This window comes from Bombus pyrosoma, linkage group LG16, assembly GCF_014825855.1.
Source record: "Bombus pyrosoma isolate SC7728 linkage group LG16, ASM1482585v1, whole genome shotgun sequence".
Lineage (NCBI taxonomy): Eukaryota > Metazoa > Arthropoda > Insecta > Hymenoptera > Apidae > Bombus > Bombus pyrosoma.
The window spans coordinates 6,365,769-6,382,434 of record NC_057785.1 but is presented as its reverse complement, the minus strand read 5'-3'; the positions used below and the strand labels follow the sequence as shown (position 1 = coordinate 6,382,434).

The 16,666-nt window shown below is 40.4% G+C and overlaps 1 protein-coding gene across 3 annotated transcripts in view; it reads right to left on the bottom strand.

Moving 5' to 3' along the window:
• Positions 1–16,666, bottom strand: part of LOC122576599 (ecdysone receptor) — a 150,244-nt gene that overhangs the window by 108,204 nt on the left and 25,374 nt on the right. For all 3 annotated transcript variants that reach the window (XM_043747162.1, XM_043747160.1, XM_043747161.1), the window contains exon 2: positions 10,137–11,638. The gene's annotated coding sequence lies outside the window, so the exon portion shown is untranslated. The remainder of the gene's footprint in view (positions 1–10,136; positions 11,639–16,666) is intronic.

Genomic DNA, 16,666 nt, shown 5'->3' with positions numbered 1-16,666 from the left:
GCGAAAAATCGATACCCATACTTTCTCACATTTTCCCCGATCGATATATTCCACATTTCGAAAAGAAAGAGACGCGAGTGTTCGAACGTAATTGAATTACTCGAAAAGAAGGATAAATTCCAACCATCATCCTATTACGCAAAACCATCATAATCTTTACTTTCATCCAACTACGGCGAGTTAAAACAAACGAGATAAAAGAAAAAAAAAAAAAACGTCGATAAATCAATATTGATATTCCACTCCTCCTATTTCATGAAATATTCCTTCGCTCCTGCAAAGATAATAAATCCTGAAGAAATATCCTTTAAAAGGAAAGGAAGGATCCTGAAGGGTCGCTACAGGCAGGTCTATTATTCGCTTCCCTGCAAGAAACCGATCAGGGGAGAAGTTCATAGTCCTTAAGGGGTCCAGGATCGCGAACAGGAATAAGAATCGCGTGTTCAACTGGCTGAAATCCTACGCCTCTTCGGTTCGGAATTAACGATTAGGAAACGAACGCGACGGGGAGCCGCGGAAATTCGAAGTGCTGCGAGAGGAAGAAGAGGCGATTGTGTTTCAAGGATCGTTGTAACGTTGCAATAAAGCCGAGAGGACGGGACAAGATACAAGTCGGCGAAAGGTGGGAGTGGCAAGGGTCGTGTAAAAGCCAAGGTAAAACGGAGTTAAATTAATCTTGAGCCCACACTACGACCGATCGTACACGCGAGATCTTTTCACGGGCAACCGAAGCCCCGATTCTTCTTCGAGGATCGATGTGTGTCGCTCGATTTTTAGAGGATCTCAGAGAGATTTAATTGTTGAGAATTGTGGATTTTAATCGTCGAAATAAAAGTAAAGGGACACTAAGATTATATTTAAAATTCATATTAAAATAGTTTTAGATTTATTTAATAGAGGATGTCCAGGATCTTGGTCGATTTACATTTGCACGGGTCTCCCATCTTCCATATCACATTGCCAACGGAACAGTTACATTCATCTGTTTTTCGAGACGCCGCGGGCGCATATGCTTCCACACAATCATATTCTCGTACGTGTGTCACTACTACGCGGCCAATGTAATTTAGCTCACAAAATTATACATATCTCAATATCAATATCGAGCAATATCAAGGAATATGAAGGAATATTGACTGAGCGAGGAACACGGGTCATTGGGATTAAAAAAATCGTCGAATATCTTGTTCGATTATAATTGATGATAACTGAGATGCGAATTTCTGGGTTTAATATTTTCGAAAAGTTAGTTCCGAAAGAAGAATCTCCGGAGGATCCGTCGTTCCCAGCAAAGTACCACAGATCAGTAGAGACAGAAGCAATGGACAGACAAAGCGCGAAGAAAATTAAATAGTCAAAAATAGCAGAATAAATTAAAAAAAAAAAAAAAGAAACAATTTAATTTCAAGGAACAGTTCTTGAGAGATCCATCGTTTTAAGACGAAACCTAAAATCAGCCGAGACAGACGAAACAACCAGGAGCAACTAAAAAGTTTGCGAGATTAAATATCAAAATTTGAATAAAGTAAAAAATGTAATAAATACTAATTAACAAAAAATGTGATAAAAACATCCCGACGATTCAAACAATTTGACTGGAATAAAGACAAACACCAAGAAACTGCACAGTTCTCGCAATCAGACGGCCAACAGCCGAAACAAGTAGATACAGACGCGCGAGTCAGACAAGAAGTCACAGAAGAAGTAAAGAGGGAAGCATCGCTATTATTTTGCAGCAGAGGATGGCGCTGTCGGTCGGCGGCAGGCGTACAGCGCATTTTGAATAATAGAGACCGCGGTCTATTTATGCTCCGAAATCAATAGCCTCGCGTCTATATCGCCGCTAGAACACACCGGCACGCCATGGATCGTTCAGTGTCGTTCCTTCGTTGTCCGCATGAATTCACTCCACTTATAAACGCGTCTCATTGTGCTCCAGGGAGACGCTTCTATCGTGGATCGTAAATGGGGAACTAGCTGCCGTTCAGCAGACGTCTTTTTCTTCCCTCCACCTTTTTCCCTTCTCCCTTTTCAAGAGAACGCTACAGCTCTGCGAACAATATAGCGTCTTCGGGCATCTTTCGACGTTTAGGATACATTGTTCCTCCTTCTGACTGGTTTAATCTCGAGAAAATTGTATTGGGTTGGCAACAAAGTGATTGCGGGTTTTGTCATTACCACCAAATGATAAAACCCGCAATCACTTAGTTGCCAACCTAATAGCTTCAGCCTGGTCATTAGATATTTTGTTCCTTTAGTTTTCATTTGATCTTGTGCATGCGTGCTTCAGAGATTTGGAAATGGAGTTGCAAAGGTGAAAGTAGACATCGCTTTTTCGTGGTTTGCTAACGTTTACAGTACGTCGTTGTACTCGTCCAATGTGAGTTTTGGAAGACCCATATAAATTTAGGCAACATCGGTCTTCAGCTGCTGGTATACGACTAGAGAACAGATTAGGTAACGTAAACATTAGGAAACTCGATCCACAGTCGCTATCTACAAAACCGAATTGAAGGAAAAAAACGAGCGAAACAGATATCTCCAAGGACCAACGTTACGACCACGTTCGGAGAACGTAGCGACCAACGTGACCGTTTAACCCAATCTGCCAAGAATCACAAGCAGCCAGTTTAACATTGACCAGATGAAACCATACGCGATCATCAATACGTATAATTGAGAGACCGGCCGTAGCTGATAAACTGCGTTTAACAAATATCGATATTGCTCGTGAAATAACCAGCCCAGTCTCATGTAGATCGCTTCTTGGTCCGTTGGGAACGGTCATCTTTAATTACGAGAACTTACTCAGCAATAAGCGAGGCGACTCTCGTGAGAAGGAACCGGTCCCGGGACCACGAAACCAGAATTCGCCAGTGAAGCTTGTAAAAGAGAGAGGAGGATGAGAAGATGGAGGATATATGTTGCTTTCACCGCGACGCAATTAGGGACGCGATCCTGGATTGCAATTAAGAGGCCGTCAATTACGAAGGCGTGCATGAAAACCTGTAATCCGTCCTCTGTGACGTCTACTAAATTCTCCAGTCTCCTTCTTAACTCAACCACGCCGCCACACGGCAATTCTCGAAACTATACACGCAGCCTATTTTATGCAGACCTTCTCCGAAATGAATTTCCTGTAGATTCGTAATCTTACATTTTAATTTTAAACATTGAGGTTAGGTCTTGGTGATTTTCGTTGGTTTTTGTGATCGTTCAAAGATTTTTACTTTGTGACAGCGAACCGTAAAATGACCCAGTGGCACATTACTTTACTAGCAGACCTACGCACAGAGATCCATAGAGACTCTTTCCTCGCCGGGGATGTAGAAGCCCAAGCACAAACGGACGTCCAAAAATCACATAGAATGTTTTCAATTTGTAATTTTAGAAATGTTAAAAGCTTGGAAAATTTTTCAGTGGGCGTATGGAACTTTTCCAGTTTCTAATTTAAAAAATCTTTTCTTAAAAATTTGCGATAGAACAAGGATACGGAAAGTTGACAATGTTTGCAACAGGAATATGAAAAATTTGCTATCTTCGGAGCAGAGATATTGAAAATTGAGACAGAAATAAGGATCCAAAGATAGAGAATGGGATAAAAGAAAGAACAATGACCAGAGGAGAATTGAGATCTCAGGATTCATTGTGCGACGGCGGTGTGTAATCCGTGTTAGGCCTGTAAACTGCTCTGGCAGCCTCTGATGCCACCAGGAAGAAAGACAACGAGTCAGAACCAGGGATGATGAAAAAAAAAGGGAAAGATAAAAAAGAAAAAAGGCCGCGGAAAAAGAGAGATAGTGAGAGAATGAGGTAGGTTGGGAAACGAGGGGGTGGCTGGGAGAAGCCGACGAGTGTTGAGACTGTATTGATTTCCATTCCGGCCCGTCTGGCTCTAGTCTAGCCCATATCCGGTGTTCTTCGTGCTCTCGCGCCGCGACGCACGTGCACACGCACCTTTCGATCTCCTCGCGACGGTCTGGTCCAGTGTTGTTGCGACATCGTGTGACGCTGTTGGATGACGCATTCTTGTTATGGGATTATTTTAAAAGTAGCGCGCAAACCAAGCAACCAAACGCAATTGGACGAAATGTAAGGAGAAGTGCGACGAAGAAAAATCGATGATATTAATATCTTTTCGGCAATCTACGTTCCAGTAATGCTGGCATGATCGGCAAAGAGATTTTACGTGGAAAGTTATTCGTTTCCGGTAAAATTGAACTTGAAAATTTGTTTAGTATATGCGAAGTTGACTAATTACCGACCGAGTACGAGTGAAAATTAGCAAGAGATTATCGTACGTGGATAAATAAATAAAAATGTAGAAGATTTTCTCCTTTAAAGTTTCTTTTTTAAAAAGACAGAATTTCAAAGTGTTTGGTCAACAACTAAATAGTCAGTATGTGTATGAGTGGCAACACATTAATAACAATATTAAAGTCAAGTATCTGAAAAGATATGGATAAAATATCAAAAGGAAAATCACGATACCGAAGGATGAATCATTGTTCCAGGAATTGGTCACGGGCGAGTTGTGCAAAGATGAAGAAAGGGGAGGATTGTAGCAGAGTCGGAGGGACGAAGAGAGAAAGGACGAATGAAGCGATTCAAAGGTTTGCGTTGTTAAAACGAGATAACCAAGACCAAACATGGACTTGCCGGCGATTTCAGATGGAGACCGATTCGCGATCCTTTTACGGCCTGGTTACCTTCCTGTCCCTCGTCGCCCAGTCTTTCGTCTGCGTATCTCATCCACAGATAACTATATCCCAAATTCTTTGCTTCAAAAAACTCTGTTACAATGTCTTTTCGATGTTTACACGCAGCGAATTTCAACGTCTTACGTAGAAGAGAATTCCACCGAATCTTACTCAAACCTGGTTCAAACCTAACTCAAAAAGAGCAATAACACGTTAAGACAAAACAATTGAGACTTAACTGAAAGCCAATCCAAACTGTCGCAAGCGAAGCAAACCGAAATAATTCTATCTAACTCGCCTAAAATATTCTCACAGCAAACTATGACAAGCCAACCTAAGCTTCCTCAAACGTAGCCCAAAACCAATTCAACCCCCGCTCTACTTCTTTTCTCCGCTAATAGAGATAGAGTCAGGTGTCAGATATATTTGATACTTTAGGACTCTAAAGCAGAAGCAACACCTCAAACGCAACAAGAAATACCCGGTGACCCTGATTGACCCGAACAGGATTCCACACGGTCCGTCCTCGTGGTATCGAGACATAGTCAGACGCTATACGGCTAGAGGCACGCGAGTAATCGATAGTCCGGTTCACAGGCACGCCCGTCAGTTTCCACGCGGGAAGCCAGCAGGAGTCGAAATCCGGCGCGCGGAGACGCAAAGTGTATATAATCGCAGGAGCGTGCCAACGTGGTCGGTTGCGACACTTGTTTTGTGACCTGAATATCTCCACTCTATACCCACTACCTCGTATACCCAGTACCCAGTCGCCTCCCCGGACTGTCCCTTTCCTCTCTTCGGGCGTCCCGCTGCTACCCCTGCTCCTTCTGCACCGAGAAACAGAGACCCGTCGATGCCATTCGAATATCTGGTTCACCGTGCCTGCCGACCGCATGCCGCTCGTCCCACCCTTCGTTGCCAACCCCCCTCCTCTTCGCCGCACGAATTCTTGCAGGGAACCCCGTGACCTCAGCTTCTCCATTCTTCTACAGTAGAACTCCATTTGTCAGAACGAGATTTTAATTAATGGCCGATTTACTGAACTTTCTGCTGGCTCAATTCACTTATCTCAACGTCAACTTCTATTATGCGAACGAAAATGCTTGTGCCCCGACAAGTTCAGATAAGTGGAGTTCTACCATACTCGATCTACTCTGCTCTAATTGAGTGCTACAGTACTCATACATGCAACCCGAAGCGCATTACAGACGTGTTAAAAGGATAGTTTTAGAGGTTATGTTTGTCTTGTGTCTCTGGTTCTATTGGTGAGATTTAGGGATTTATTTGAGGAGTTTGATGGGACGTAGAATGTGATTGGAGTTTGAGGTTAGGTTATAATTTACTGTTTTAGGGTTTTTTTAGAGGTCTGCGATCCAGACGTCTAAAGTCATTAAACATTTGACATTTTATCGCAATTGTTCCATACTCCATAGGTTAGATTCAAAGATTGTTCACACAATTAGATTTTAAATATAAAATTTGGTAACTAGCAATATTTATACGTTGATATATATCTATAACATTTTGTGCAACTTATGCGAATTTTAGGTTAGATTAAGTTCAAGGTTAGATTTAACCATTCATCTTTTTTAGATCTCTTTAGTTATGAATGTTGGCGATTCGATATTGTAACATCGTATCGGACGTGCGATATTGAAATTTGAATACGTATTTAGAGTTTACGTATGTATTTAGAGTAATTGTTGCACGAGAAACCTGTTCTTACTATGTAAATCGATGCCATAATATGTGGCACGTGACTAAATATCATAAGGCAAGGGTTAATCTCAAGTTTGCGTGCATCGTAGAAAATTAAGCAGAAAATATCATAATGCATAGCAGCAAGAACTTCTTTTTATTTAATGCCGTTGATAAAAATTAATAAGAGAACGTTATACAATAATACTAACGTTGATCATGATTAAAGTTCTAATACTTTAATACGCCATTTTTACCAGATTTCCAAATCTTCAAAAAATCTAGAAATTCCTTTATTCAAAAAATTAATTATTTACTTTAATATACGTATACACGAACAGCCATTAAAACATCATAAAACAAAGTTACAAGGTGACATTCGTTTAGAATATCCCAGCTCTAATTTTTCAAAGTTCAGAAAGAAATTCTTTTGTTTAAATGAACAAAAAATATCATTTTTCTGCACTCGTCCTACTACTAATACTATTACATTATACTCATATTATTATTTTCAATACTACCTACCCCAACCTAACCCCAACCTAACCCCAATCTGTTCTAACTGTTCCTCCTTTAATGTAAAATAAATTTATTTTTAGAATAAAAGTAGCTTATATAAACATAGTTACGAATACAAACTAAAAGAAAAAAGAAAAAAAGAAATAATATTCCTAAGTAGCCGAGGCTTCAAATCGATATTTTATTGAATTATAATGGCTGCCTCGATAGTATTGCGAACAATTGACCGGAGGAGTTGGCGCGAAATCACGAACGGGCTTCGTGGGACGTAGAAGAGGTAATCGAAGCACGTGTGAGCGGACGGCGTCGAGAATTTCAACGAGCAACCGATAACTGTAAACCAAACACTTTTTTCTTTCCTATTGTTCCTCTACCGTCGATTCTTGTCGCGATTTTCGATCGCGTTGCTTCTCGAATTGGATCTTTAACTCTAGTTTGCTATCGTTTGATCACCAGATCGTGCATGTTTATTTGCATATTTTTATAGACACAAGAGAGAAAGATAGAATCTATAAGAAATACTATACTATGCATACTATACGCATTTTTATACGTTCAAACAGTTGGATTTGAGGTTAGGTTAGTTAATTTGAACATATTCCAAACTGCTTTCGTATTACTGAAACTATTTTCTAGCCAGATGGCTTTCTCTTAATCCTAATCATAAAAATATAAGTTTGCGTACAGATCCACAGTCTACTTATAATCCAGCGATGACTATAAGCAATCAAACAAAGGCTCAAACTGTACGAAACACACAAACAGAACCTGCTTCTCAATTTCGAAATGTCCAAAGGATCTGCCAACTAAGCACAATAAATCAACGTCCATGCTGTTCCACGTTCCTCGACATCGTGAAAATAGTCACGTGTGCGCGAAGAACGCGTGGGAGGAGAAGTGGAAGAAGTTTGAAGAAGTTTAAAGCGAACACATAGCAAAGATAGGAAGGCAGTAGGGACTAGGCTGTCGAAGGCTTCTTAGAAAGCTGTTAAAATGCGAATAGCGTGGCCGTGAACGATACTCGCGAAGACGAGCAAGCACGGGAAATTCGTCACGTAAACGCCGGACAATGACTCTCCTGCTACCTGTGAGCCAAACGAGTCGCCAAGATACCCGTTAGTTGCTTCACCATGAAAAACCCAACGAATCACCTACCGCAGCGCGTGTTGCGCTTGCACATGCCGTGCATCGATACCTAAATCGCTATGAATTTCGTGTTTTTATATGACCTCGACACGATTGCCCCAGCGAAAACACCTGAACCTGGCGATTTACTAGAATATACCCTCGAAGAATATACAAGAAACGTGACAGTGGTTGGCTTTTTCCGAGGTTCAAGGAATTTCAAGATTCATACTCTTATTGTATATTTTACGTAGGATGGAATAATGGCACAACTACAGGAAAGTGATTTTTTCAGGGGAGCAGGGAAACCAATTTCATTTCCTAAAACTTGTAATTCAATAATGAGGCAAATGTTCCACAATGTTGGGACTGAAGCAGTTGTTAGCATTCAAGAGTCGGTTACAAGTTCAAATTAGTTAGGAATGATATTATTGAAGTTTAGTCCTGAATTCATCTCTGTTGTACAGTTACACAATTCTTGTACCAAAATCGAAGACTGATATTCCACAATTGTATCAAAAAATATATTAATGAATAAATATCATGGTGTACTAATTTTGTGCTTAAAAAATAGCGCAGAAAAATAGTTGACAAAACGTTGCGATAATATTACCGACAGAAGATATTTAAACATCATTCCACAGAGTTTCAACACTTGGCTCAAACTTGATCAAACCCTAATAAGATGGATCCAAACTTGATTCAAATCTCCCAACCTTGCCAATCTTATCTCGAATCTGAAAATCTAATGGCTTAACTTGAACTTATTTCAAATCTATTCAAACTGAATTCAAACCCCACCCAACCTAACCAAACCTGCCAAGCCTAACTTCGTATTTCAATAGCTCTTCAATCATATTTTTATCACAGTTTGGTCAACGTACCTATCTCTATTACTATGACAGCCTGCTCGCCTACTATTAATAATATTGTCATACTTTAATCTTCCTTTGAACGTAAATTTAGGTTAGCTCAACATCATATTGTCATATCGTCATACTTCAATCTTTCTTCGAACGTAAATTTAGGTTAACTCAACATGAAATCTAACTATAAACTTCGACACTCGTCCAGATCCACGTCAATCATTGCCCTGAGCGATCAGAGTGGAAAACGAGGCCAGGAGGGCCTCGCACGTGAATTTCATACGAGGGCCTGTCGAATAATAGTCACGGAACTTGTGCGTTCGTAAGTGAAAGTGAGAGGCCTGGGTAGATTCGACCGAATGTCGAGCAACGATCGTAAAAAGAATTCCATAGGATAATTTACGCCGAGCGAAGCGAGGGGAACGAAGAGATCGACGCTGCTAGATAAAGAAACTGCGAGAAGGTATCGGGCACCTTTCACTTGCGAGCGTGTGACTCCCATCGGCGTGGATCGTCGGCTTTTCGTCCACCCGTGGCCGCTAATTATCGCGCGAGAATGAAGATTCTCGTTGCAAGATAGAGACTCCGGTAAAAGTTCTGCCGCTTTCCGGATCGTGGATATTGGACGTTCGTTAACGAAACACAAGGCTTGCGTTTTCGTGAAAGCACCGCCGATGCGATATCTACTCCTGCGTGAGAACGATTTTCGCAACACGTACCGATCGATTGTAAACCTGTGTATCTTCTCTCTTTTTCATGGTCTGTGTTAATATGAGTGTGTTTGAATACGTTTGAGCGCGTCTCTCATGCTTTGAGAACGAACAAGAGGATTCGTTTTGCCCGTATCCGATTTCCCGAAGAGGTTCTTTATTACTTTTTGTTGAATTGGGACTTGATGCAAAATGTTTGATATACATGACGGATGATAAGTGTTTGATGATGTTTGATATAGCAATATGCCTGATTTTTATCACGCTCCTAGATCTGTATTTGCGTATTTGTTTTCGGTAGTTTGTATGTCCCTAAGTGTGTTTACCATGGTTTGAGGACGAGGAAGTAGATTCGTCTGGTACGTGAAAAATGTTCGACGCGATAGTTGAACTAGATCTGAATTAGGGATATCTTATTGATTTTTTAAAATCCTTCTTGAAAAATATTGGCACGAATTATTTGAGAAGATCCTCAAATTCTACTCTACAACTATCAATTCAAAGAACATCAGACTCACCTTGATCGTATATGTAGAACAGGCTCCGCAATTGCTGAGTAGATTAACCGTGAAAAGTAGAAGTACTCTAACCGTAGCGCGTTCTAGAATTATTTAAGCACTCACACTCTGTTGTACGATCTTCTTCTCCTTTTTCCTCTTATCAACTATCGTTTATTACTTTTTAATTATTATATACTCTTATCGATATCGTTATTATTCTCTTTGCCCTTAGCTGTTACTTGTCGCCTTTCAACAGGCTGCTTTTTACTATTTTATTACTATCGGTGTCTGTTTGTGTGTCTGTATTATATATACTCATTTATTTATATAATATATATATATATATATCATATAAATTATTCTTATAAATATATCTGTGTTTGCTGCAGGTACTTCGCTGTCCTGGTTCGTATTAATCGATTAAGGGGCTCGAAGGGGGAGAGGTACCGTTATCAACGAGAATATTCCTGATAAGATCTATATATCGACGCACCACCACGATTCTTCCTCTTCAAATTCTGTCCAACCTTGGACCAAGTGGTTCGTAACTTGCTCGATCTCGATCTTGATCTCAAGAGACCGCTCTTCTCTCTCTTGCATACGTTCACGTCCGTATACATACAGATAGTCACTGGGTTTGCCTATGTTTTTATGTGTGTTTGTGTATGTTTGTGACTTGCAAGTCGAACGAAACTGACGATTATGATTAAAACGTTAAAACTTCTTTCGTCTCTCGTTAGATCTTTTATTTTCTCTGTATAGATTTATATATATAATATATGTATAACGTTGCTATTAATTATTAATATTATTATTTATTATTATTTGTATTATTATTATTATTTGTAGTCGCGTTCTTCCGGAGGGGCCTAGGCACTATTACGCTGCGAAAAAGAGGTTATGTTTGAAGGTACTTGTACGCACGAGGTATATGTTCTCAAGGTAGAAGTTATATTTTTTTTGTTCTTTTTTTTTTAATGTACAGGAGCGATATCCCGCTGCAGAAGGAGAATGTCTTGTGTGTGCTCAACCTGGCCACGAGGAAGGAATTTATTTCTCAATGTTTCCCCGCTTCTTTCCAACCCTCTTTCCTTCCCTTCAATTCGATCTTTTGTTGTTTTTTTTTTTCTTCAAATTTTATGGCGTTTTAATCGTGTGCTTCTCTCTCCAAAGCACGTATCTGTATTTCTCAATCCCTGTTGATGTTTGCCTCCCCTTTAGAGCTCGCCTTTTTTACTCCCTCTTTCTCTTCCACTCTCCACCCTTTTCGTTTCTTTCGTCGCCGTTTTCGTATTCAGTTTCTTCCACTTCTTCTTCTTCCGCCTCTTCCTTCTCGTTTTCTTCCGAATGGTGAGCCTTTTCGCTTGACGATCGACGGCGGCGCCCTCTACGTCGCGGTACACGCTCTCACGGAAGGTCAGAAGTCGTTATCACCTCCTCGAGCTATCCCACTTGCTAGCCACATCGCCCTGGGCCCCGCTGCCGCCCTCCTCCCACTGGTGCTCAACTACCACCACCATCTGTAAGCAAAAGTAAATAAATAAATAACATCGTTTTAAGAATATTCTTCTTTTCAAATGGGTTGATACGAGAAAGTTAGGTTAGGAACGCAAAAGATATGCTACGAACGAATATACGTTTATAGACACTATCGTCTGCAACCAGAGAAACAGGATTGTTACATGATTGACATTGTGTAAAGAGAATTAAATTTTAGCGTCCGTGTTCCTTTAGGAGCATAAATTTTTAATGGATCGTAGAAACTACCCTTTAACCTCTGTACGATTGGATACTGTTATTAACCTTTATTATTGCTTAACCTCTGTTTGTCTAACGTTTGTGAAATTATTATCGCCTAATCATCGTAATATGTATGTCTGACAATGCGGACCGAGAATTTAATTTTGAAATTAGTGCTCCATTAGGTCCAGGAATCTTGAACACATAGCAGAAACTATCCATTAACCTCTGTACAATTACTGTAATATTGTCTACTCGATATAGTACTGATATTCTCTAAAGAGAACTAAATTTTTGAGGTTAGAGTTCATTTAGGATTTTCAAAGCTTCGAACAGACAATACAAATCATCCGTCCAAATCTTTCAAAATTTAAGTAATACTATCTAAACGCTACAACGTAATTAATGGTTAATAATCTAACCTAAAGAAGGTGCTTCAACATGATCAAAAATTTCGCAATTAATAATTTTGACTATTATTATTAAACGTAAGAAAAGCCAGGAAATTTTCTACGAGAGAACGTAATATCTTTCAGAATGGAATGGCGCGTGTTCTGCCAGTGGATTGCAGGGCACGTTGCTTTTAATGCACGTGCATTTCTCTTAGGAGTCAGAAAATTAATTTTCACGGAATACGCAGGCGAAGTGGAACGCACAGGCATAGTCTGAGACCCCCGAACGATCCTGGCAAACCCGCCACGAAGCTGATGAATTTAATATGTCCACGATTACCCATCCCAATAATGAAACATTTCTCTCGTTCCTGAATTACGAGAAATATCGTGCAAACTAAAAGACAGACCTAACCTAGTAACTTCGACCCTGATCTTTTTCAGAATTAAGGCTATGTTTAAGGTTATGTTACAATAACCTAATCAAACGCATTCTTTTTAAGATTCAGTAAAATATGAATATGAAAAATCGAATATTTCACATACTATATTACGATTTTATTTTACATCGAATACAAATGGTATGATAAAACTGTAATGCCTGGAATCTACAAAATTTCCTCGTATGGTTTCGCCAATTGTATTAGCGAACGTCTTGTCATTGCACCTATAAATTTATCAACACAAAAATAACCTACAACATACAACGCATAAAATTTTACTTGAGTCATGTAAGAGGGCCCGGTCAAGCAGGATCTCGTAATAATAATACCAACAGTAATCGTAGCCCCTTCGAGGGCAGCATTAGAACCAACCGTCAAGCCAGACCATAAATAGAAGGGTAAATACCCTATAAATCAGCGGTGTGGCCTCGATCGAGCGGGCAAAAGGGAAACAGGGCTCCGTTTTCGTGCTCGACGGCCCTGAACGCGTCAGAGGAAAACATAGAGACGGCCTGCAACGGAGGGTTTCACGGTATTTTTAATTTCACCCTCTCTGATCGTCGGCCGAGGCGCTCGTGCGCGCGCGCGTACACACATACACACACACTCGCAATATTGTATCTATGTGTGGTCATTTCACGTGAGAATGGGACAAAGAACGAGGCTCACGCATCAAGCCTGGTTCGCAACTCGACGGCCACGGCCCTGTGGTGTTACGCATGCGAACACAATGTGCTACAGACAATGCAGCTCCCTGGACCTACGTCAATGCGAAATTAAACTGGCACAGTGGCGACCCTGTCCCTCTTCGATCTCCCTAGGGAACTTACAACTCGTATATTCTACCTCAAATCGTGACTATATGAGCTATTTTTGGATACTGTGATTATGATCACCGAGGCAAATAGATAGAAGGCTCGTGTGTATGCAGAGACAAGACTATTTATTTAGACTTGGATCATTTTTTGTGAAATTAGGGGCTAAATAGGAGTACTTGAACAGTGACTATATGAGCTATTTTGGGATGCAGTGATTATAGTCACTGTGAGAAGCATATTTTTAAGTCAGGTGGGACTGGACCTGTACCTTCGCACTGCTTTAGAACTATGAGCTTCAACCACCCAAGACAACTTTATCAAACAACAAACTAGTCACCAGGTAGGAGTATAATTCATAACGACTATAACGAATAATAAACCAAAAGACATTTTCCCGAAATTTAGAGACAGCTTATAGAAGTCACATCTTCCACTTCCTAACTATTACCAACAAAAATTCCAAATTTCCTATATCTAGGGATATTCTACAATACAAAGAAACGTCATAGTTGCAATTTATATGATCAACAATCATTCTGTTTCTTCAAAAGCTTTATCTCTCTGTACTAAAGCTAGTGATATTCCACGATATACAACAATTTCATACTCATTTAGGAAGTGTATCTTCTTGGAAGCATGTGACCACGCAGAGCACCATTGCAAAATGGCGCCACCTTTGAATTTTTAAATGACTGTAAGATCTAGGGCGTGTTACTCGAACAGCTCTAAGGAAAAGTTTTAGGAATGTCTGTTTCGAGAGAAATTCGCGTATCTCTGGCACCCACTCAGCTTTCGAAGTGGTTCCTCCGTGTAACCGCGCATTTTAGATCGAATCTCCGTGAATATACGGCGGACGACTGAAGCTGGATAAGCGGCCTTTTAAAATTATTGCGAAAGATCGTGGCGGAGATCGCGCGACTACAAAAGCCAGCGTCGACGAATGTCGCTATAGAGAGGAGACAGCCGAATATCGACGATGGTAATTCACACACAATGGCCGGATAAATTACGGACCGTTTATCAAAGATTCAAATAGACAGTATTCGCGTGAAATACGAATCTAGTTTGAAAGAAAACGGAGAATTGTTTTCGCCATTGTCTTCCTAGAAATGAGACCCCTTTTTCGTAACAAACTTTTTACTACGTAAAGATATCCCGAAAATATATCAGATACTAATAAACAAACGTATTAATTGCAATTACAATGTACTGTAACACATACATTTTATACATCTTTATAATTGTTTTTAATCCGTAGATAATAATACTATTGAGATATGTATAATTTTATGTGCCGGACTAGGTTAGATGCGTAGTAGAGATAGTTGTATGTGAGTATCAGTGTGTGGAAGTATGTGTGTGCGTGGCGTCTCGAAAACAGATGAATGTAAACAGTTCAGTCAGTTAACAGTCGGGTATGGAAGAAAGTGCTGAGACGCGTGCAAGCGTGTATCGGTGAATATCTTAGAAATCGTCCATAAAATAAATATATAATTATTCTAATATTAATTCCAAGTGTAAATTTAATGTCCCTATAACATTATTTCGCTTATCAATATCCACAATTCTCCACAAATACGAATCTAAAATTTGAGTCACGCGTTAAAAAATTGTCGAGCGTATTGAACTTGAAGATATGGCTACGCGTGGAATTAAGACGCGTCCTTAACGATCCCGTTTGTCACGGTACTCGACACACGATTGCATCGTGGCACGAGACGCGGCCACACAGCGGACAACGTATGCAAATGAAAACGAAAATGGAAGGCGTCTACGCACTTCCGGACAGATGTCGAGGCTCGGGCACATTATTCGCCCCACTCCCCTTTCCTATTACTCTCCTTCCTGCATTCTTTCCTTCCCTATGCCTGATCTCTTTCCCCCATTGTCCTTCGACCGCTAGCAGCGCCAAGAAGAATAGCAATGGCTTCGATAATGTTACTTGGCCGTGGTTGGCAGCACTTGCGCCACTGCAACGTAATTTTCTTGCACGGAAAAGAACAGTAACCAGCTCCCCGTGAATTTGTCATTTTATAACCAACCGGGTTTTTAACGCCAACCGTGACTATTACTTATGAAAATGATGACTAGGCAGATTGAACGTCGTAAGTGTGATTGTAATAGTAGAAAATACTCGTGGTATTCGTTTATGCGTGACTATAACTGGTCAAAGGTAGGAATGATTCTAATAAAAATAAATTACTACCTTCAACCGTCTCTACCTGGCTATTTGGGAACGATGATTACATAGGATGAATGATCGCAACAGCGTTAATGTTATATTTCTAATATTCACTTATGCGTGATTACTCCATGTAGACAGGTGATTATAAATAGTCGGACACAGGAATGATCGTAGAAAAGTAAAGTAGTCGTCGAAATGATTCTACATGTGTGAAAAAAAATTCGACGAAAGGAATTATCTTAACGATCTATGTCACAAAAGTCCACTCATGTTACGCCGTAGAACGTGTAGAAGGACATACAACCGAGTGCCATTTGGTCAACGAAGCATCTAGAATCCGCTTGGACGTGGGGAAACGTAACACCTCTATTTTGCAACAGTGACGGCACAACGTTTCAATAGCAGACAAAACAGGCCCCGTCTCCTGTTGTGATACCCAAGCTGGGAGTTGTGATACACGGGACTATCCGACGCGTGAAAAGAGAAAAAACAATGAACATAGCCACCACAGGACGTGCATTCACACACGCGATAGTCAAAGGACACGCTAGCAGCGTGGTATGGGTGAAAATGTATGGCTGATCCAGACAAGGTCATTCATAAGTAGCTCAAGTTCAACTAATAGTATTGTATTACGATACCTACGGCCCTCTTCCTCCTTCTTTCTCTCTCGTTCGGGCCTGCTGTATCGTGCAGCCTTCTCTCTTTCGCCTGGGTCGTTTCCTTCGTTCACACGAATGAACAATACCTGCTGATCACCGGTTAATTAATTCGTTCTGTAATCCTCCGCCGCTTCTCAGATTCTTCCCGTCATCGTGCAGCTCCTTCGTGGTCGTTCATCCAATTCCAGATTCTACCGTTTGTAATTTTTAACTGAAACGGGTCTAAATCACCCGACGAAAACGACGACAGCAACGTAATTTTGTTATATTTCAAGAATTTTACGGCGCTGTTCATCGGTTTTTACCGA